Source organism: Chiloscyllium plagiosum, unplaced genomic scaffold, assembly GCF_037043375.1.
Source record: "Chiloscyllium plagiosum isolate Xiang-an unplaced genomic scaffold, Cpla_swu_hap1 HiC_scaffold_36, whole genome shotgun sequence".
Taxonomy (NCBI): Eukaryota; Metazoa; Chordata; class Chondrichthyes; order Orectolobiformes; family Hemiscylliidae; genus Chiloscyllium; species Chiloscyllium plagiosum.
This window is the reverse complement of record NW_028270174.1, coordinates 35,912,400-35,935,413: the sequence shown is the minus strand read 5'-3', so window position 1 is coordinate 35,935,413 and position 23,014 is coordinate 35,912,400.

Here is a 23,014-nt window from a genome sequence, read left to right as displayed (position 1 = left end):
AACAATGCTATGCTGGTGCAACTATCAAAGGATCAACCTTCACTATTGAAGTGCCTTTAGGAAAGCCCAATTCTTTAAGACCTCCACTTTTTTTTAGTCCTTTCACGTCTCACATAAATTCTCATGGATGTCTTCAGCTCGGGACATTGGAGGGATACATGCCTAGCCCATTGAGCCCACTCATTGCTTCTTTGACTCATAAATGAAGCTACACCATGGCAGCCTGGAAACCATTATATTCACTTGATGTTATTCTTCTTCTGTGTCCCCATGAACATTTATGTTCTCTCAATGTGCTCACATGCCAGAGAATTGCAGCATAGATAGAAAGCATAGATAGATGGCCCCACCATTTGTAGAAGGGACTCCACTGCCTCTGGGCCTTTTAAAAAATTCACTCATGGGACATGAGTGTCACTGATTGGGCCAGCGTTTGTTGACAGTCCCTAATTGCCCTTTGAGAAGGTGGTGGTGAGCTGCTTTCTGGAACAGTTGCAATCACATGCTGTAGGTAGACCCACAAGGAAATTTGGGATTTTGACCCAGTGACAGTGAAGGAATGGTGACATATTTTTCAAGTCAGAATGGTGAGTGTCTTGGAGGGGAACTTGCAGGTGATGCTATTCCCCTGTATCTGTCTGCCCTTGTCTTTCTAGATAGTCGTGGGTTTGGATGGTGTAGCCTAAAAGCTTTGGTGAATTTCTGCAGTGCATCTTGTGGATAGTACACACTCCTGCTCCTGAGCATTTGTGGTGGATGGAGTGGATGCCTGTGAATGTTGTGCCAGTCAAAAGTGAGCTGCTTTATTCTGAATGGTGAGATGGAAATGTGTTGCTGGAAAAGCGCAGCAGGTCAGGCAGCATCTAGGGAACAGGAGAATCGACGTTTCGGGCATTAGCCCTTCTTCCTGAAGAAGGGCTAATGCCCGAAACGTCGATTCTCCTGTTCCCTAGATGCTGCCTGACCTGCTGCGCTTTTCCAGCAACACATTTCCATCTCTGATCTCCAGCATCTGCAGACCTCACTTTCTCCTTATTCTGAATGGTGTCAAGCCTTTTAAATATTGTTGGATAGAGATCCATCACACTCTTGACTTGAGCCTTATAGAAGGTGGAAGGGTTTCGGTGAGTTAGGAGGTGAGTTGCTTGCTCTCTGACATTATTTTGTAACCACAGTATGTATATGGCAAGTCAAGCTGAGTTTCTCATCAAAGATAACCCTCAGGATATTGATAGTAATGGTATCACCAATGAATGTCAAACAGCAATGGTTGGATTGTTTTTTTATTAGGGATGCTCATTGCATTTGTCAGATCTTGATGCACTTGAACAGGCACTGCTTCAGCATCTGAGGAGTAGCAAATGGTGCTGAACATAGTGCAATCATTGATGAATGTCCCCACTTCTGACCTTAAGTTAGAGGGAAAGCCATTGATGAAACGAATGAGGATGTTTGGGCTGAGGATACTATTCTGAGGAACTCCTGCAGAGACGCCCTGGAGTTGGACTGACTTCTAACAACCAATGTGTCAGGTATGACTCCAACCACTGGAGAGTTTTACACCCAGATTCCCATTGATTCGAGTTTTGCTAGTGCTCCTTGACGCTGCACTCTGTCAAATATGGCCCTGATGGCAAGGAGTGAAACTCTCACCTCACCTCTGGAATTCAGCTGTTTTGTCCATGTTTGAAGCAAGGCTGTATTAAGGTAAGGAGCTGAGTGGACCTGGCAGAACCCAAATGGGGTGTCAATGAGAAGCTTATTGCTAAGCAGGTGTTGCTTCATTGCGTTGTTAATGACATCTTTCAATGTTTTATTGATGTATTGAGAATTGCTCATACAACGTGGGAATTAAAATGGAGGCAACCAGAAATGTTTCTTGCCTGTGGTCTGAATGAGGTAATCTGCAAAGTGAAAACCACATTAAAATTAACAATAGCATTAACATGAACAGATTTGTAAAAAACAAATATAAGCATTAAATTTAGAGAAGGAGACAGAAATCTCTGATTCACCCAGAAAGGAGTGTTTGTAAGTCATGAAATATGAGAAAGGAAGAGATAAATAGTTAGTTGTTATAATTCTCCACTTCAGGGAGAATGTGCTGTGGAAGGGAAGGGGATAAAAAATAGACTAAGGCAGGAAGGAACCATGCCTTTGGAATACTAAACAGAGAGGGCAGTGGACAAAGTATAATGTGATACTGGAGTTGGTGGAGGAAATGTGGCACCACCACCAAACATACCCGCTTCTCCTATTCAGTGTTCTATAGAGACCAATCTCTCTTTGATTCATGCCTCAGTCAGTGCTCATTCTCAATTTCAGATCACCAATTGTGCCTCAATTTGACTTTTTCCTTTTCTTTTTTCTTGTTTTAATCTATTTTCTGCTTTCAGACAGTAGCTGTTCATCATTCTATATTTCTCCTAAACTAATCATTTATTTATTCACTTGTCTCACAATAACTTCCTTTGTCCTTGCACCACTAATCTGTTTGTCCTTTACTTTCTCCTACCTTTCACACTATCTCTAGGCATTCTTGTTAGTTTTTTGTTCTGCCCCACCCAATCCCCATTCTCTTGTTTGAAACCTATTACATTTCCAACTCTCACAATTCTGATGAAAGGTCATTCACCTGAGATTATAGTCAGCATTGACTGGTTGAATTGAGGGGTCTGTTTCCATGCTGTATGACTCTGTGTGATGTGATCATACTGTGGTGTTGGGCACTTTGACTACTAGGCAGAGAGCTGGTGTAGGAACTGTGGTGCCTTTTTTCTGGAAATCATACATTATTTAGGCAGTGGTAAGATCACCAGGACACGTTTCCCTAGAATCAAGACCTCAGGGCAGATGACTCACCAATCAGAGCCTGGCAGTGCTCGTACTCAATACTGCCACCTAGGTCACCCAGGCAACTGTCAGAGGGACACCCTCCTTTCATCCCAGGATCATGCAGGACTCAGATGGCAGATCAGTATTGCAAAATGAGTCTTCTCATGTTTGGGATCATCGAGACAGGGTCAGAGTTGGGGGTGGGGATGTGGGAGTGCGGAATTGTTGGTGGAGGTCAGGCACAAGGGCAGAGAGACGGCTCCAGCATGTTCATGTCCTTGATCAGGTGACAAACAGTTTTATCCGTCATGCACACCATGTGATGATAAACATGCCTGCAGGATTATTAATCCCAGTGAGGGCAGATTAAGTCATCATTAATTTGCCACTTGGAAACCTCAATTGCTAATGCATGGGAAGGGTGACCATGAGACTTCCCATCAAAGTGTAATTCTGGTGGGATGAGGAAGACAGTGGGGGTTCCAATGTGTTACCACCCTGTCTAATTATATACATTTCCACCTCCAAGCGCCAGAGTAGAGCATTTAGCACACTCACTCTGATTCTACCTTTACAAATGCTGCCTGATCTTCTGAGTGGAGTTGTGGCATTTTCTGTTTTATATCTGTTTCAGTACTGTTGGTTGAGGGATAAATATTAGGCAGGATACTGAGGAGAACTCCCCTGTTGTTCTTTGAATAGTGCCATGGGATCATTTCTATTCACTTGAGAAGGCAAGCGAGCCCTTGGTTTAACCTCTCATCTGCAATTTGAAAAACCAATAGCCCAGGTCATGCAGCAGCTATTTCAAAGGTGCCCGAAGCAGGTTAAATGAACACTCACTGAGTACAGAACATTGCCTAATCAGTACTAATTTTCTCCACCTCAGACGCTTCCAGGTTAACCCCGGGATCAGCCTGAAGCAGTGACTCCGAGAGAAATAACTGGAACCACTCCAGGACACCTGTGAACTGTTGCCGTAATGAGCCTTTGGATCTGTTCCCAGTATAAACAGAAACCTGAACTAGTTTGAGAAGCGCAGTTCTAAAATTAACATGTCAGATATGGGATTTTTGTTTCTTTTCAGCTCTTGTTAAAAATTAATACATAGTGAAGTGTACTTTGTACACACAGTCATTCCTTCTCCTTTAACTGCTCTTTCCAGCTGGGCTCAGGTATTTTACTGAAAACAGAAATCAAATGAAGTAATAGTACTGTTCACCGATTTGTACATATGCTCAACTTTGTAGTTATGTTTCTGCATGAGGGCAGTTTTGGTATGCAGTACATAGCATATGCAGCTGTTCCTGCGGCCACGAACAATTGGCTATCAGTCTAGGGGTGGAATTCCTGTCTTAGGTTATTTTGCAAAACATATAAAGATGAGCAGAAAGTGATACTTGTTATTCACATCAATGTTTTTATTCAAGTTAACAAATTAAGTTTTATTTCCCTCTTCTGGTTTAATCATGGATCTAATGTTCCCGATGTACCACGTTCTTTGGCCATACTTGATGATTACATAGTACAAGATTTCAGACAGCTTTAGTTCCATTTGTTACCGAGTTCAAAGGGTAGATGTCCAAGTAGTGTCACATTGAACTGTTTATTGTACGCAACTGATAATATCCCAGCCTAACACAACGTATACACACACACACACTATCATTCCTTTCTGCTGAGGCACAATAAGTGGAATCAGATATGTGCAACATAAGTTGGGATTTACTCAGACAGTACATTTTTCCCCAAAAAACATAATGTAGTTAATAGGAATATAATGTTAGCTGCAAAACATTAAAAGTAAAGGAACAAGTAGCTATTCTTTTTATTCTGCTGGTTAACATCTGGCTTTGTATCTCTATCGAACAGGATACTACTTCCATTAAATAAATTATTTCAAGTACATAAATAGTATAAGGTTGAAATTTTCAATTTGCACTTGTAAGCAGTATTTATTTTAAAATATATTTATATTAGGTTATACTTATATAATTTGACTTCATGTATATTGTCCATATTCACTCACTCATCCACAATAAGTGCAAACATTTTGATGAAATGCAGTTCCCCAACATATGCACTATCCAGCATGTCGTCTGAAATGTTTTACTCAGACAGTATTCTGTGACCAATTGGTCATGAATATAGCATTGCTGAAATCTCTTCTGTGCTTATCAGATTAGTCTAAGTCTCAAACCTGGCTCTGTGGTGTTGTCAGAGATTTTTGTTTTAAGATCCCCAACAGTATGGAAACAGGCCCTACAAGTCCACACTGACCCTCTGAAGAGTAGCTCACCCAGACCTATTCCATCAGCCCTATGTTTACCGTTGGTTGATCTTTTGCCCATTTTGAAGAAGTTCTCTGACTCCCTCAGATGTGCACTCAGTGAGTCCTTTTCTCACTGCCATAGTGCCTGATAATACATTCATGACACTAACCATCCCTTCAGTAACTTCCAGTTCCCCATCCCCTAGTGTTTTATCTTCACTATGGATGTGCAGTCCTTATACATGTCCATTCCCCAAAAGAGTGGCCTTTCGGCCCTGAGCTTCTTCCTCTCCAACAAACCCATTCAGTCCCCTCTACCAATATCCTCCTCTGCCTCGCCGATCTACTCTTCACCCTTAATAACTTTTCCTTCAACTCTTCCCGTTTCCTCCAAATCCAGGGGGTAGCCTTGGGCACTTGGATGGCCCCTAGCTATGCCTGACTCTCTGTCAGCTACATTGATCAGTCCCTCTTCAATGCATGAGCAAGTACTATTGCTCAATTCTTCTGCCATTACCTAAATGACTGCATCAGCACAGCATCCTGAACCCAGGCTGAACTGGAGCAGTTCATTGACTTCACTAACAAATTCCTCCCTGCCCTCAAATTCACTTGGTCTATCTCGGACACCTCCCTCCCCTTTCTTGATCACTTTGTTTCCATCCCCAACAACAGTCTACAGACTGACATTTACTATAAACCCACAGACTCTGACAACTATATGGACTACACGTCCTCCCACCTAGTGTCTTGCAAGAACTCTGTCCCATTTTCCCAATTCCTCCACCTCCGTCACATCTGCTCGGACGAAGAGACATTCCACTCCCAAGCATCCCAAATGTCTACCTATTCTAAACTATGTGCTTTTCCTCCCTCTGTCATCCAGGCACCCTTCCACTGCACTGTCTCCATTCACTGCTCCACTGCTCTAAACCTCCACCTCCAAATACATTAAGACAGAAACCCCGTTGTCCTCACCCACCACCCCTCCAGTCTTCACATCCAATGTATCATCCTTAAACGCTTCCACCGATTCCAACTAGACCTCACTACCAGGAACATCTCCCCGTCCCCACCCCTCTCTGCCTTCCACAAGGATTGTTCCCTTTGCCAGTCCTTGGTTTGTGTCAGTCTCCCCACCAATCCCCCTGAACCCCCGGGTGCCTTCCCCTGCAACCGGAAAAGATGTAAAACCTGCCAGCATACCAACCCTTCACCTCTATTCAGGGCCCCAAACAGTCCTTCCAGGTGAGACAGAGGTTCACCTGTCTCTCCTCCAACCTAGTTTACTGTATCATGTGCTCCCGATGTGGTCTTCTCTACATTGGGGCGACCGAACGTAAACTGAAGGCATGTTTCGCCAAGCATCTCAGCCAGGCTCCCAGGGGTCAACCTGACCTCCCAGTCAGCCCACCCCCCCCCCCCCGCCCTATTTTTATACCCCTTCCCACTCTCTTTCTGACATGTGCATCCTCAGCCTCCTCCATTGCCACAGAGAATCAGACCGCAAATTGGAGGAACAACACCTCACCTTCTGCCTGGGCAGCCTACAGCCGAGAGGACTCAACATTTAGTTCTCCAATTTCAAATAACCTTCCTCCCATCCTACTACTTTTGCAGCCCCGACCCACCCAAAACCCTCCCAACCCCCATCCCTTTATCTGCAGCTCCCCTTACCCCCATCCCCAGCCCTGAAGAAGGGTTACACCCAAAACGTTGACTTCACCTCCTGATGCTGCCTGGCTTGCTGTGTTCTTCCAGCCTCCTGTTGTCTACTTTGGATTCCAGCATCTGCAGTTTCTTTGTCTCTAACTAAGATTTGGCTTTTGCTATGGTTCTGTTGCTTTCTGGAGTATTTTAACTTTCGTAATGTCTACGGCAGGTGCAGAAGGACACCATCCTGGTCTCCAAGTTTCCGCACAAACCAATTTCTCTCAGATAAGGAGACAGTAGTAGTATTGGAGTGCAACTGGGAGAATGAACAGTGGGCACCCAGAGGCGAGTAAGAAGAGAGAGGAGAGGTCAGAATGAAGCCATACGCACACACGCTATTGGGAACAAGTTTTCAGACTAGACCACAGTATGGAAAATGTGTGAGTTGGCTATGTTTCAAAAAGGATATTTTCACTGAATTATGACACTCTCTGCAGCCATGAATGCAATAACAAGGGTTGCACTCAAAATGTCATCTTCTCTACCTCCTGAGGCTGCCTGGCTTGCTGTGTTCTTCCAGCCTCCTGCTTGTCTACCTCAAATGCAACAGGGACAGGACAAGAATCACATTGCTACTGGTGACCATGGCATTGGATTCTTTCCAGGCTGAATACTAGCAATATTTTTGTAGTTTGTGGTTCATTGGTGTGTGAGGAACATTACTGACTCCCTCTATTCAAAGAGAGATAACCACAGATCATTCCTTCTTCCTAGTGAACTGTAGGCATACTGAGCATGAAGAGGTTTTGTGAACAATAGAGCCTTCCTGATGATGTGAGGCGACATTGACAGCACATTGAATTGATTTGAGGGTGCTGTATGTCAAGTCCAAGATGTACCACAACCAAAATGATGTGTTACTCACCTCTCAGTAGATGTATGATCATATGCAGCAAATCATAACAGCAGTCATGAAGTCTTCATTCTAGAGAAGTTTTCTGTGCTATCTGCACTATTATGCAAACCAAAAAGTAGTTGCTGGACGATAAGAGCTATCTGTTGACAACAGAACTCATGACTTTGTTTCACTCAGTTGTGCATCCTGTAGGTTGCAATGCAAAATACTGAAAGAACTGCGGATGCTGGAATCAGAAACAAAAATATAAATTGCTGGAAAAGTTCAGCAAGTCTGGCACTACCTGCGGAGAGAAAACAGAGTTAATATTTCAGGTCCAGTGACCCTTCTTCAGAACAGCAATTTTTGTTCTTGTTGTAATGCAAAATGTTTAGATTGATCTATTTGCAGTCTTAAAAATTATTGACTACTCTGGTAGAGCTCCAACCGAGCTCCAGGTATCAAAATTTGTGGTCTGCTGCTGCCTGGACAACCTACCCATTATAAATTTGCCCTTTCCCTGATATCCGTTGTGAGGCTGAGAAGCAGGAGTGGATAGAGGTTTACAGTGAGCAGGAGAATCGACGTTTCGGGCATGAGACCTTCGTCTTCTAGGAGAAAGTGAGGACTGCAGATGCTGGAGATCAGAGCTGAAAATATGTTGCTGGAAAAGCGCAGCAGGTCAGGCAGCATCCAAGGAGCCCGAAACGTCGATTCAGCAACACATTTTCAGCTCTGATCTCCAGCATCTGCAGTCCTCACTTTCTCCTAGAGGTTTACAGTGAGGCCTGTATGTCACAAAGCTGGTCCTTTTATCTAAAAGTTGTTCCTTTTCTCAAGGATGCTGTATCCTTGACTTTTTTTAGAGGGGTCATGTAACAATCCAGGCTCCAAATCAGCTGAGTTGGTACAGAGATGCAAGGGGTATTAGGAGGCCTTTTTGTTTATACGTAAACAGATGAGACTTTAGGCCACAACTTTCATGTTTTAGAAGTAACCTGTATAATGAAAGGGGAGTGGTCAGCCCAAAAACCTGAAGTCTTGATTGAGTCAGTTCAGCAATGGGCTGTGTGGAAACGGGCTGCTAGACTCTCTCTCCTTCTAGGAGAAAGTGAGGTCTGCAGATGCTGGAGATCAGAGCTGAAAATGTGTTGCTGGAAAAACGCAGCAGGTCAGACAGCAAGGGAATCCTCCAACCACAAGGGATGAACTCAGATTTCTCCAGTTTCCTCATTTCCCCTCCCCCCTCAGTCAAATCCCTCGAACTCAGCACCGCCTTCCTAACCTGCAATCTTCTTCCTGACCTCTCCGCCCCCACCCCACTCTGGCCTATCACCCTCACCTTGACCTCCCTCCACCTATCGCATTTCCAACGCCCCTCCCCCAAGTCCCTCCTCCCTACCTTTTATCTTAGCCTGCTGGACACACTTTCCTCATTCCTGAAGAAGGGCTTATGCTCGAAACGTCGATTCTCCTGTTCCTTGGATGCTGCCTGACCTGCTGCGCTTTTCCAGCAACACATTTTCAGCTCTCTCTCCTTCTGCCCTTCTCATTTCAACCGGTAAACCTTGGTTTCATTTTTGCTCTGTGTTTATGGGGTTTGTTTATTGGGACTGTTGCATGCATTTTTTGGAACAGCATAATTATGTCTAGTTTGGATAGTCTGAGTTCTGTAGGTATTCTACATTCTGTGCTTTGCATTTCATTCTGTAGTTTTGTGAATAGATTTTTGTCTGTTTTAAAACCCGATAATCAACCTCGCTAATTTATTCGGGTAACTTTCACTGTATACTTACCGCGACAAATTACAAAGTTATGGTCTGGGCTGCCTGCTTAAGAATGCTTTGAGTGGTCTGGCCTAGTCCACGATATGTAGGATATATAGGATATTTAGTGAAAACTGTGGTATATATTAGTTTTATAGTGAGGGGTGTTAGAGGATATCAAAATGTTAAAATGAGGGATGTAGATTCTTCTTCTATGAGTGTTAGTGAAGTGTATGGAATATTATAATGAGCAACATTATGATGAGGTTTTGAATAATGTAGGGTTGCCCTTTATATGATTGTCTGTTTGCTGTGTTTTTTTAAAGAGAGTTGATCACCAATTTTGAATTGTTCCACTTCAGAATCTGACTAATAGTTTACAAGTAATTATGGATCATTTTCGATTATTCGTATTATATTTATCCATGTAGCATTCACGACAGGGAATATTGAAACTTATTGAATGATATAAGAAACCCTGAAGCTAGATCTAGCAAAGGTCATTTCTGTTGGCGGGTGAATCTGGTGGTTGGTGCATTTTTGAATGAGAGAGACAGAGAGACAGAGAGACTGCTGTGCAGTGCACAGATAACAAAGATTGTATAATGACTTCATTGGACAGATAAAATGGTTCTTGTTACTGCAATCAGATTTGGAGTAAACTGAGATATTTAAAGGGCATGTTTTAAAGTAAACTTCAAATTTGTTGTTAAATATAATAATGAAAAATGATTAAAAAGATAATTAGTTCTGAACTTACTCTCTAAAATATAGATAGCTATAAATAACTACTGTAGAAGCCAGTAATAACTGAAAACAACATCATAACAAAACTTGGAATGAAAGATGAGGCCACATCGCTGATAAGGATCAGGATGATGTTCCCCATCCAATCTATTTATGGCAAACATTTTACACATTGTAAAAGGTTGCAAATGAGTAAATATTTCCCATTCCACCGTATGATGATCTTGCCAAAAGTCTGGAGGGCCAATAGTCCAGGCCCAGGATTTCCTGGTTCTGAATTTAATGTTTTTATGGAATACATCAACTGACTGAAAGAGCAGCTGACGTCTCATGGACATAAATCCAGGAGACATCTGGATTCTCAGCAGCTGATTCAACTTTTCTCATTGCTTCCTTATTATGTTTGAGGAGAGTGAGAGAGAGATGGAGCTGACATTTATATCCTGAACGAAACAATGCATTCTGTCGCACCATGTCAGGTGCATTGTGTATGGCATTGTCAGAGTGCTTCACAAGGACACAGTGCATTCCAAAGTTTTGACTGTTGTTTGAAGGCAGTGGAAGCAGAGTCTTTGAATATTTTTAGGGCAGAGTTAGATAGGTTCTTGTAAAGGAAGGGAGTGAGAGGTTCTCAGGCAGAAATGCAGATTTGAGGTTGCAATCAGATCAACCATGATCTTATTGAATGGCAGAGTGGATTTGAGGGGCTGAATGGCCTATTCTGGCTCATAATTCATATGTTTGGATATTCATACGTATGAATTGGTGCTATAATTACAAGCATTTTACTGGTATATGCCAAATTTGAAGATTTGACTGAAATTGTAAGAAATATAACTTTTGGAACTTAAATAAAATGATCCGGGTTCTGGAGTTTTTCCACATTCAAACTGACTCTATTTTAACATTGAGTATTTATGTATACTTTATGTCATTGAGCATGACAAGGGAATGTTCAGGAAGTAAACACTATGTTGTGGTTCTGTTCACCGAGCTGGAAATTTTTGTTGCAAACGTTTCGTCCCCTGTCTAGGTGACATCCTCAGTGCTTAGGAGCCTCATGTGAAGCACTTCTGTGGTGTTTCCTCTGGCATTTATAGTGGCCTGTCCCTGCCGCTTCCGGTTGTCAGTTTCAGCTGCCCGCTGTAGTGGCCGGTATATTGGGTCCAGGTCGATGTGTTTGTTGATGGAGTTTGTGGATGAGTGCCATGCTTCTAGGAATTCCCTGGCTGTTCTTTGTTTGGCTTGCCCTATAATGGTAGTGTTGTCCCAGGCGAATTCATGTTGCTTGTCGTCTGCGTGTGTGGCTACTAAGGATAGCTGGTCGTGTCGTTTCGTGGCTAGTTGATGTTCATGGATGCGGATCGTTAGCTGTCTTCCTGTTTGTCCTATATAGTGTTTTGTGAGGTCCTTGCATGGGATTTTGTACACTACATTAGTTTTGCTCATGCTGGGTATCGGGTCCTTCGTTCTGGTGAGTTGTTGTCTGAGAGTGGCTGTTGGTTTGTGTGCTGTTATGAGTCCTAGTGGTTGTAGTAGTCTGGCTGTCAGTTCTGAAATGCTCCTGATGTATGGTAGTGTGGCTAGTCCTTTGGTTGCGGCATGTCCTCGTTCCGTTGTCTTTCTCTTAGGCATCTGTTGATGAAATTGCGAGGATATCCGTTTTTGGCAAATACCTTGTACAGGTGTTCCTCTTCCTCTTTTTGCAGTTCTGGTGTGCTGCAGTGTGTGGTGGCCCTTTTGAATAGTGTCTTGATGCAACTTCGTTTGTGTGTGTTGGGGTGGTTGCTTTCATAGTAAACACTATACTATGGTCATGGGTGGCAGATTTAGTTTAATAAATGGGTTTGTTGCCTGTTAACCCACTAGGATCCAAATCCTTCCATGGCATACAAAGATTCTTTGATGGCTTAAAGTATTTCCCACCCTTCATACTGCAGCCAGGAAAATCATGCATGACTTAAGATTGGAGATTGTTATGAGACTCATCAAAATCAAATACGTTTGCTGTCAGCTTGCTCTTTCCTTTTCAGTATGCTGCATGAGTTGTTATTGAAGAACCAGCATAGTTCTCTGCCGAGATCAACATTGACATGGTTGAAAGGTGGGATTGCACTGCCATGTTCTTATTCTAAGAATAAAAAGTCCAATGTCTCACTTGCTACATAAAGGTGAAGGAAAGGGATAGAAGATTTCATTTGTCAAAAAATTAATTTTTCTCTCTATGTGAGTAATGGCTCGATTAAGAATTGAATTTCTTCTGTAACACAATTGTCAACCCACACACAAATCATTCTCAAAATGACCTGAGTTTTGCAAAGTAATTTTTTTTTTGCGAAGCTTCTGTTAAACGTATTTGCATATCAGCATTCAAAAGTTTCATGATTAGATTACTTACAGTGTGGAAACAGACTCTTCGGCCCAACAAGTCCACATCGACCCTCCGAAGAGCAACCCACCCAGACCCATTCCCCAACATTTACCCCTTCACCTAACACTACGGGCAACTTAGCATGGCCAATTCACCTAACCTGCACATTTTTGGATTGTGGGAGGAAACCGGAGCACCCGGAGGAAACCCACACAGACACAGGGAGATTGTACAAACTCCATGCAGACAGTTGCCTGAGGTGGGAATTGAACCCGGATCTCTGGCACTGTGAGGCAGCAGTGCTAACCACTGTACCACTGTGCTGCCATAGTTGAGAAATTCAGATTTGCACAGTATAACTTTGAAACGCATTCAAATTTCTTGATATATTGAAGAGATGAAAGTTGTGCATATTTATTAATTAATTGAAAATGTCTTTGTCACATCTTTCTGTATCAGCCAGTTGTGTTTTTTTTCAGCTGATTGTGTTAATTTTAAAGTGACAGCAATAAAATTACTGTGCACAGCATGAATAACTTTATCACACTATCAGAAAGATTTTGCCTTCTCCATCTTGGAAATACACAAACCACTCCATATTTTCCTCTCAGGGTGGAAAGGGTAGTTGAGGAGAGAGAGAGAGAGAGAGAGGCAGAGGTGGAAGCAGGATAGAGTGACACAGGTTGTGGGGGAGGTAGGTAGGAAAGAGAGATGTGGTGAAGACTGCTGGGAGGCCATCTGAGAAGCCGAACTGTGCAGGGATGTGGTGGATGGGTGAGGCGGGCTGAGTGAGTAGACAGGGTGTGGAAGAGAAGAGGAGCATTGGTGAAGGAGGCAGGCAGAAACCAGGGGAAAGGAATGTTGGGGAGAAGGGTGAGAGAGACGGGCAGGTGCAGGGAATTGAGGTGAAGGAAAGGAAAGGTGGAGGGGGCAAAAGAATGGGAAGCAGAGAGAGAGGAGAGAAGGGAGTGAATGCTGTAGAGAGCAGGGGAGAGAGGGAGTTAATGAAAGAGGCAGGTAGAGCAGAGAATAGGGGGAATATGAGGGGGAGAGTGGAGTGGGGCAAGGTGAAGGAGGGGAAGATTGGGAGGAGATGTTTGCTGACATTAGTAGCACATCACCATCTTCCTATTATTAGAGGATGACTGTTAGACGTCTAGCAAACACTTCAGAATGATGATCAGTGTGAATGAGTGTAATCAAATGCTGTTGAGTACAGAATGATGTCAACAATTTCTGGTCAGGCTTTAATATATTGCTTTTTGCATAAAAATTTTAAAATTGAAAACACTTTAAAAATTTTATATACGGTCATATAAGTGGGCGGCACGGTGGCACAGTGGTTAGCACTGCTGCCTCACAGCGCCAGAGACCCGGGTTCAATTCCCGCCTCAGGCGACTGACTGTGTGGAGTTTGCACATTCTCCCCGTGTCTGCGTGGGTTTCCTCCGGGTGCTCCGGTTTCCTCCCACAGTCCAAAGATGTGTAGGTGAGGTGAATTGGCCATGCTAAATTGTCCGTAGTGTTAGGTAAGGGGTAAATGTAGGGGTATGGGTGGGTTGCGCTTCGGCGGGTCGGTGTGGACTTGTTGGGCCGAAGGGCCTGTTTCCACACTGTAAAGTAATCTAATCTAATATGCTGTTTCATTTCAAAACTGTTTTTACTTCCAATTTTCTCTTAATCTTCATATTTTGAACATTTCTCCACATTCTAGCCATCACATTTTCCTATTCAGCATTATCTCATTTATCTGTCTCCTTGCTCCCCCATTCATTTCTGAATATCGAGCAGTTTTTAAAAGCAGGGCATTTTTATTGAGCCGGTCAATGTTTATTTACTAAGGCATACCCAATCCAGTGGCCTTGCAACGAATGAATATTACTTCAAATTTATTTTTCCTTCTTCCAAGTTCAGGGATCAGCGATACAACAACCAAACCACATAGCTCAGCATCACCTGGGCCATGACACAGAAAAAATCAAATCAAGGATCAAAACTGAGGTCTTTCCTGTGTACATGGGGTGAATAGTATACCAGGTGCAATCACAAACTGATGTCAATTATCGAGCCGGGACTCTGTACTTTGAGAATATTTTCTTTCTTTATTTGATCATCACAGGCACGGCCAGCATATATTATCCATATTTGCTCTACATAGTGTTATCATCCATCTGCTATCCTTATCCTGGTGGAGTTCATGGGTCTGAAAGGTGCTGTGAAAGGACCTTCATTTCCAAGGTGAGTTGTTTAAGTTTATATTCTATATGGTACATACTGCTGCCACAGTGTGTGCTCGCGAAGGGAGAACATGTTTAAGTTGGTGAGTTCGGTGATGGTCAAGTATGCTGGTTTGTTCTGGATGATATCAAACTTCTTGCAGAGAATATTCCATCACACTCCTGACTTATGCCTTGTGGATGGTAAACAAGCTTTTGGGAGTCAGAAAGTTACTTAATCAAACTAGAATTCTCAGTCTCTGACCTATTATCATAACTGTTACAAGTTGTTGAACACAGAAGATGATAAAATATCACATTAGCTTTTGATGTGGAGGGGCTGGTGTTGGACTGGGGTGCACAAAGTTAAAAATCACACAACACCAGTTAATAGGCCAACAAGTTTATTTGGAAGCACTAGCTTTCGAAGTGTTGTTTCTCACCACCTGATGAAGGAGTGACGCTCCGAAAGCTAATGTGCTTCCAAATAAACCTGTTGGACTATAACCTGGTGTTGTGTGACTTTTAACATTAGCTTTTGGCTTTGTTAGCAATTTACAAATTTGTCAGTAAAATTTCATTATACTTTATAGTTAAGACATTGTCATGATGAACTATCTTAATAGAAAACAAGTCAACTTTGTGTATGTTCCCATTGAGAAACTATCAACACAATGCACAGAAGTGTGACTGTACTGGTAAGGTCTGTACAATACAATTCACCATAGCTGCAACCTTTATTCAGGGAAGGCAAATGGAATTTTGGCATTAATTTCATAAGGAATGGAACATACAAATAGGGAAGTCTTTCTAGAACTATACAAGGCACTAGTTAGAATACAACTGGAAGACTATGAACAGTTCAGTCCCCTTAGTTAAGGGAAGATATACTGGCATTGGAGTCAGTCCAGAAAATATTCATCCGGTTGATTCCAATATGGAAAGATTGTCTTAGGAGGAGAGGTTGAGTATGTTAGATCTGTTCTCACAGGAGTTTAGAAGAATAAGAAGAGACCTTATTGATACATGACAGGGTAGATACTACAATATTTTGTTCCCCTTACAGGAGGGTCTAGGAGCAGAAGACTCAATCTCAAAGTGTGGGATCACCCATTTAAGACAGAGATGTAGAGGAATTTCCTCCCTTAGAAACTGTGGAATTCTTCACTGCAGAGGACTGTAGAAGCTAGATCTGTTAAGTATAAAGGCTGAGACGTGGCAAATGGTGTTTAATGCAGAAAAGTGTGAGGTGATTCACACTTGGAAGGAGTAAACAGGAATACAGAGTACTGAGCTAATGGTAAGATTCTTGATAGTGTGGATGAGTAGGGAGATCTTGGTGTCCATGTGCATAGATCCCTGAAAGTTGCTACCCAGGTTGATAGGGTTGTTAGGGAGACGTACAGTGTGTTAGCTTTTATTGGTAGAAGGTTTGAGTTTCAGAGCCATGAGGTCATGCTGCAGCTGTACAAAACTCTGGTGCAGCCACACTTGGAGTATTGCGTACAGTTCTGGTCGCTGCATTATAGGAAGGATGTGGAAACATTGGAAAGTGTGCAGAAGAGATTTACCAGGATGTTGCCTAGTATGGAGGGTAGGTCTTATGAGGAAAGGCTGAGGGAATGGAGACTGTTTTTGTTAGAGAGAAGAAGGCTAAAAGGTGACTTAATAGAGACATACAAGATGATCAGATGATTAGATAGGGTGAACAGTGAGAGCCTTTTTCCTTGGATGGTGATGGCTAGCACAAGCTTTAAATTGAGGGGTGATAGATGTCGGATAGATGTCAGAGGTAAGTTCTTTATCAGAGAGTAGTAAGGGTATGGAATGCCCTGCCTGCAACAGTAGTAGACTCACCAACTTTAAGGGCATTTAAATGGCCATTGGATAAACATATGGATGAAAATGGAATAATGTAGGTTAGATGGGCTTCAGATTGGTTTCACAGGTCAGTGCAACATTGAGGGCTGAAGGGCCTGTACAGCGCTGTAATGTTCCAGTACTAGATTTAAGGCTGAGATAGATATATTTTTAATCAGGAAGTGAATCAAGGGATGGGGGCAAAGGCATGAAAGTGGAATTGAGGATTATTAGATCAGCAAAGATCTTATTGAAAGGTTACTTTCACCTCCAGAGAAAAATCTAATGTACCAGTGGAAACTGTCATCTGGATCCCACTAAAGATGAAGATTTGTAAATTCTAAGGTTATGGTGAGTATACACCAAAACAAGAGGCCTATGTGTCCAATTTCCAATGTTTGATTTGGTACTTAAATTCGAATTTCAAAGAAGGGGTAAAAAAGAATTGGTCGTGATCCAACATATAAATTCATCTGAGTACTCCTCATTAATCACTGTATATCTAGCATCACAGTATTCCATTATACTGTGCACTTGAAATAATTACAAATTACTGATCCCCCCTCAGATTACAAGATCTAAGTAAGGGCTTCTTGTGGAATTTGACCTCTGCAGCACAAAATATCATGTGCATATTAAAATAATGATAATCACCTACTGCCATACTCAATCGTTAATCAAATTTAAAAATAATTACTCCATTCCTATTTAATTTAAGTTCTCTTCAATTCATTTCACAATCCTCAAAGCTGCACAACAGTGTTTTAAACTGTTATCAACAAAAGCAATGTGCCGATAAATAGAGCCCAAACATCGCATGCATTTTCAAGGCAACCTGCTAGAACTGAGGCATTTTCAGCAGCTGTAATAATACTTCAGTTTGGGATGGCGGGAGATTTCTGTTTTGATAGAACCACATGGAAGAGTTACTACCCCTACACAGAGAATTGCTCCCTTATTCAAGCTTGTGATAGGCTGCAGTTAGCCACCGAACAAACAGAATTGAAGGTACGAAATGCAGAGGATTAAAGCATTGCTGGGAGACCCCATTCAACAGACCATATCCAGACAGTAGGCTGTGCTTTAATTCCATTGTTAAAATAAATATAACTCGGTGCTGTTTTCCATTCACTTTCAGAAGACATTTGGCATGGTGTGTATAGAAACTCACCATAACAAATTCTTTGGGTACATGTATCATTTCAAAAATTAATTTGCACTGCCAATTCAGGTGCAATCTGTCCTTCTTGTACAGATCATGTCTACCCCAGAAGAGATTCCAATGATCCAAAAATGTGAATCCTTCTCCCATACACCAGCTCCTCAGCCATCCAGTCATCTGCTCTGTCCTTCTGTTCCTGCCCTCACTAGCTCGTAGCACTGGGAGTAATCCAGATATTACTACTCTTGAGGACCTCCTTTTTAAATTCCTGCCTACCTCTCTGTAATCTCCCTTCAGAATCTCAACCTTTTCGCTTCCTGTGTCATTGGTTCCAATGTGGCCAATGACCTCTGGCTGGGCCCTCTCCCTCTTGAGAACATTCTGCACCCTCTCTGAGACATCCTTGATCCTGGCACCAGGAAGGCAACACCACATTCTGATTTTTCGCTGCTGGCCACAGAAGCGTCTGTCAGTGCCTCGGACTAGAGAGTCCCCTAACACAATTGATCTCTTGGAACCCAACATACCACTCATTGCGTTAGAGCCAGTCTCAATACCAGCAACTTGGCTGTTTGTGCTACATTCCCTGAGAATCTATCACTCCCTACATTTTCCAAAACAGCATACTTGTTTGAAATGGGGATAGCCACATAAGACTCCTGCACTACCTGCTAAGTCTCTTACTTTTCCTGGAATTAATCCATCTATGTGACTGTATCTATGGCTTTTCTCCCTTCCTATAATTCCCGTCCATTGCACCCCCTAGCTCTTGTAAGTTCCTCATTGCCTTTAACTTGTTGCTCCAACCAATCAATTCAATCTGATCGGATTCACAACCAATGGCATTTATTGCAGATATAATCCTCAGTAACCTGTAAACTCTCCCTAAGCCCCCACATCCAACAAGAAGAGCATATCCCTCTACTAAGAGTTATTTTTGCTTCTTCCAATCTACATACCCAGAAAATAGCACCTTCTTATTCCTCTACAAAACCCGGAGGAAACCCACGCAGACAGGGGGAGAAATGTTTTACCAACATTTCGAATGGTCTCAGTGGGATAGCTAGAAGACTCCGAAATTGTGAACCAAATAGCAAATTGTTAAACCTATAGATCCATCATTTCATTTACTCATATATTTATAATGTAGTGGCATTCATTTCAATTTTCAATTATATTTTATCATCGATGCAAGATTAGAACTTAAGCCATAATTCCATGCCCTCTCCAAGTGACAAAAGAAGGGAAATGTAATTTTCAACACAATGATAGCAGGAGGTTGTCTGCTATAAAATTACAGCGGGCATAGAGTAATAGCTAAATGGTTTATTACATTAAGGTTAATCTTTACAAAATATAGATTTCTCTGTGAATGTATATGGGTACAACTTTGTATGTTACTAAATTATAAAACCAAGTGCTTGTGATTATGTCATGGGGTACAAGTACAAGTACATGGAGATCTGTGCTCGAGATTCCAGTGCTCAAAGGCATTTGTGCTAAACATATAACTTTGCCCATTTCTTTTGAGGCAGTTGGTCACTTAATCCGAGTTAATGCCACAGTTAAAAAAGCTGATAGACTAATAAGCATCAACCCATTAAGTATTTTAGGATAATAACCCACTATAAAATCTCAGCGCCAAAATACTTACAGAGAATCCAAAATAAATAAAACTTTTGCAAAGGTTAGTGTGTAATTTACACTGTCTTGTTACTGCATTTTGCAGTTTGATTCCTGCACAGGCTGTTGGAAGTAACTTTCTGAATCAGATTTCAAAGTGATAGCCTTCCTATTCCCTGCTCCTGAAGTGTAAGATAATGCATACTGGATGAGTGGGTATGGAAGATACATGATCAGAGCATGCAGATAATATGAAGGATCTGAGAGTTCTGGGTTGGCATGGATGTTCTGCGGTAAATTTGAACAGTGATCAATGAGATCTAAAGGATACTTTAGCAATATCTAGAGTTGGGCTGCTATTTTGGAGACATCACACAGGTCCACTAACTGGCCTGGCACTATGCACACATTCTGACACACTCCATCGTACCGTGCAAAATGACTACAAATCAGATCCTAGTGTGAAAAGACAAAAGGCTATGCAAAGTCACACTAAAATTATTTATAGCTGTAAACTCCTTCTTAGTGGTGACTTATACCAGGATCATTTATCTGATAACATTTTTTGCTGAGTTTAAGCTTACCAATTTCACAAATGCTTAAAGATTTTAGATTTTAGGATTTACATAATCATCCCAGAGAAGAACTAATTGCCTGAGAATTAAACCATTATCCAAGTAGCCTTTTTAAATGTAATAAGCCTTAGTTCTAACATAAATGTTCCAGATATTTTGGTAGGCTGGGACGTTTTTCTTCAGATCATACACTTGCTCACTAAAGGAATTATATAAGATATTAAGATTTGTTTCAGTTGAAACAGAAATACCTAAAAGAAAGGATTTACTAATTTTCTATTCTATTAGCAGAAATTAACAAGCTTTAAGTGGATAGGTATATGATTATGCTAAAAAAAAAGTAACATCAAATCTAATAGAATTTAGTTTGATGTTATTTATAACTATTTAAAAATCTCAAAACATTGAAGACTATCTAAGAATAGCACATCGAACAATGTCAAAGAATAGAGTATCTACCAACATTTAAAACAGAATTTAACCTCACAGTCCTCACTCAGTAACAGATCTTATCCAGTGTAAGGAAACACCTTTGACGAAGTATTACCTGTGGGTCTTTAACACCTCTGCAATTTCAGTGGAATAGTCCTTAATTTTAAAATGTTTGGATCACTCCTGCATTGGAATGCGGTGCCAACCCTCAATATAGGTACCTCTCACTTTTATGTTAAGCTGTATCTTTTAACATTATTCCTTAAATTATTCTCTGAAGATTCCTTTATATAATTGTGGGCTTTTGTCTCGTCATTTTTCATTCTTATTTCATCTGTCTCCTATTCTTTCAATCTTAAAAGATTCTGTTATTAAAAGTGTATCAGTACATGTGTTTAATTTCTGAGATTTGAATGTTGTCTTATACTGATATATAATGCCTTTATATAATAAGGATTTTTGCTGTTCTTATCAGTTGGATGATTCAAATATTTCTTCTATAGCTAACATTGTATATCCCACACCCAAATGTAATTTTGTCATGTGTCTTTCCAGGCCATTTTTCTTTAGTAATTAAACTTTTCACTTATACTTTTTTGTTGTCTGTTTTGAGCACTAATTAAATTCATTCCCTTTTAGGTATATTCCGTTCATGCTAGTTGCAATGTAGTTTTCATAATTCATTCTTACATGAATCTTTATCTTTAAATGATGATTTTATATCCTGTGTGTTCTATCCAATGAGTCGTACTTATTTCTTAATAAAATCTATATTTCTTACCAGTTATCATTAAGACACATGGTTTGCATTTATATCTGGAATATGCGAAAGTGCACAGGTTTTCCCAAGCCCACTGGAACATTCAGGCCTAAGTTCAATGTTTCATAAGCTGGTTTGCATTTCCACTGTGAGGTAAAAATCCAGTCATGTCTCTCAGCAGCAAGGATCCCACATGAAACAAATTTTGTAAAAGGACAGAAGTCTGTGAACTATGTTCTTCACAATCTATTCTGTTAATGTCTACAAACATAAATTTGATATCAAGACATGTTAAATTTGCTGCCTGGCCTTGAATCTTCAATTAGGTCCCTCTTCACGTGACGTTAGAGAAATAGATCATGCATATTCTAAAATTCCTAATGCACTGCTGTTGGATACCAGACAGCGTGAGAACCAATGGGTAGAATGCTTACCTCCCTGATGGAATAGCGGCACCAATGACAAGATTTCAAGGCCAGGGGGTACACTTTGAAGGTGAGAGGAGAGAGATTTTAAAAAGACATAAGAGGCAGTGTTTTTACACAGAGGGTGGTTCACTTGTCGAATAAACTCCCTGAGAAAGTGGTGGATTTGGGTACAGTTACAATGTTTAAAGGTCATTTGGATAGATACATAAATAGGAAAGATTCAGAAGGATATGGGTCAGGAGCAGGCAGGTGGGACTAGTTTAGTTTGGGATTATGTTCAGCATGTACTGGTTGAACTGAAAGGTCTGTTTCTCTGCTGTATGACTCTACGACTCTATGTTATGTCCCGATGGGCATTAGGAAAACAGTTGTACCCTTTAACAGAGGGTTCTAAAATCATACAGCCCTCAGGAAGAGTGTCTATAGATTTCATGTTTGTTCTGACATGTTGATCAGACAAGTCATGCGTTAAAGTGTCATTATATATCTGGGTATGTGTTATTTCATTTACAATGCAGTATCACCCATGCCACCTCTGTGCCTTTAGAAGTTTTTGTTGTTTTCCTTGCCCTCTAGGTGCAGTCTCAGAATCTGGAGCTGGGATTAGGGAGTCAGGTATTCAGTGAAGACTGTTGGCTTTGTAGGTTTGGCTGGATGACTCAGGGCATTTGTGGCTAGAGCACATAGAGGAAATGGTGTCTGTATCAGAGCCAAACTCACACTCCTCAGCTGCAACTTCTAAAAGGTAGGGGATTGCAGGCAGGCTGGAGGTTGAGGGGAAAGCCGTCTATGGAATATCCTGAGAGGAGACTTCAAGCAGGCACCGTGTGTGATTACTCCACCATCTAGGTACCTGCTGGTGCCATCTTGTCTCTTTGAGAATGAGCATCTGGAGGAAGATCATGGTCCTTCAGTCTCCTGTTGCCTTGCTGTTGGTGTTGAACACCAATGACTAAAGAGATGGAATGGAGGTCCGTGTGCATCTCTTTCAGGCACCGGATTCTACTGGACCTGAATCTCCACAACAACTGCTGATCTGAGATGGAAGATGCTTTCTTGGTGGTACTGACGGACTCCTCCAATCTTTCATCCAGTTTCTGACAAACCTGTCGTCCGTTCCTGTGTTTGTTTGTACATTTTCACACAGTTATTAATGACTGACACCATGAGATGATCTTTTGTCTGGGCTGGAGCTGATGCCCAGTCTCCAGCGGTCCTCTGAGTGCCAGAATTCTGGGGCATTTCTTCCTCTGCCAACTGTCAAGAGGTATCCATGATGTGCTTACCAGATTGTGGGACTGAGTCTAGTATTGATCAAGAACTCTCTGAGGTATTGGTATCTCAATTAGTAGAGATTCCAGAGACAACCTTGCCAATGCATTCACTAAGTGGCTGGCAAAGCTGTTCGTGTTGGTGTAG